We start from the raw sequence: 1,497 nt of genomic DNA, 5'->3' as shown, positions 1-1,497 counted from the left end.
AGTTGATGCTTTTGTTTGTTGATTTTGTTTTAGTTTGTTGAACCATTTGTGGGTTTATCTGCCAGCAAGCCAAAAATAAATAAATAAATAAATAAATAAATAAATAAATAAGGTGCAGATATCCGTGATTATTGTCCGATTATGAGAATCTCTCCATAAAATCGCATGTGAGCTGTCAGAGCCAAATGATTCCAAAGTATTTGACGACAGACTTGACATAAATGAAAAGCAACTACTGGAGCCCATACTGGAAGAAGAAGATAAAGATGAAGTAGCTTTGGTGAAAAGTAACTTTGTCTTATGGATTTGTAGTAAAGGCAAGTTGCCAAAAAGCGCCACTTGGAACCCTGGCTCTATTAAAATCATTATTAAGGTAATACAGTTCTCCGTCTCTGTGTATTTCCCAGTTGTCAATTTTAGACATTGATTAAGATTAATCAGCAGCTCCCTGGTTTCATTCCCTTGACATTTCATTAAAGCCACTTCTGCTCTAAAGTGTCTCCGAATGGAGTTTTTCCTTTATTGCACAACTGCATTCCACAAACTCATTAAAAAACTATTAGAGCCTAATGATCTGTTGGGTAATCTCAGTTTACTCCCTCAGATTACAACTTTGTCCTGTTCACAGTTCATTCACTCGTTTGTTCCCTCATTCATCTACAGAGACCTGCTAATATAGAGTCTGACCCTCAAGTCATAAGAGTAGTTTTCAAAAGTTGGGTGGAAGGGACTGTGTGGGGGAAGAAAAATCTAGGAGAGAACTTTTTAATATCTCTGCAGTTTTTCCTGGAAAGCATTAGACTTCATTTACCAACTATTTTAAGAAATTTGTTCTTAAAATCCACTTAAGCAGTTTTCCCTAAAATTCTGACATTCACATTTCATGTTTTCAGGTAAGAACAGAATCTATACAGACAATCTATAACTCAAGAGCGCATAAATTGAGAGCAGTTCTGTGCTGTAAGAACACGTCTGATGTAGGATCAAAAAAACGTTAGACATTAGATATTATTCGGGCCACAATGGGGAAATTTCACCTCCACATTTAACCCATCAGTGCAGTGAAGGGGATCTCTCAGGGGTTCGAACCGGCGACCTTGCAGTCACAGGACTTGTTCCTTAACCTCCAGCTCACAACTGCCCACAACAGATTTAGCTCTGTCAAAGCAGAGCCTTCAAAAATAAGAAGAACTCGTCAGCGTTCCCCTCCATGGAAATCTTTAGTAAAAGGCGAAAGATTTGTGCATGAATCAAGAGAAACCCAAGCTAGATATTTATGAATAAGGACCTATAAGATCAGACAGAAAGACAAAGAAGACTTTAGCTCAAGTTTCTCTTGTAACTCAGATGTTTTTCCTGAGATAAAGAGCTCAGTAATCTCTCTTGTGTGTACTCTTGAGTTTTCTCAGATCTCAATAAAGTCTCCCATTGTGCCTAGATTTAAGAGAAGGGTCTGGCTGCAGACATGCACTCTCAGCCTGACATGCACCGCCAGCC

General features: G+C 38.5%; 1 non-coding gene across 1 annotated transcript; it reads right to left on the bottom strand.

The window, feature by feature from the left end:
* Window positions 1-1,154: 1,154 nt before the first annotated feature.
* LOC119263935 lies at window positions 1,155-1,269 on the bottom strand. Its single transcript, XR_005130649.1, has one exon. It is a non-coding gene; the product is annotated as a U5 spliceosomal RNA (small nuclear RNA).
* Between the last annotated feature and the right edge of the window lie 228 nt (window positions 1,270-1,497).

The sequence above is a fragment of the Pygocentrus nattereri genome, chromosome 8 (genome assembly GCF_015220715.1).
Source record: "Pygocentrus nattereri isolate fPygNat1 chromosome 8, fPygNat1.pri, whole genome shotgun sequence".
NCBI lineage: Eukaryota > Metazoa > Chordata > Actinopteri > Characiformes > Serrasalmidae > Pygocentrus > Pygocentrus nattereri.
The sequence above is the reverse complement of the archived record's forward strand: the minus strand, read 5'-3'. Positions and strand labels throughout refer to the sequence as shown.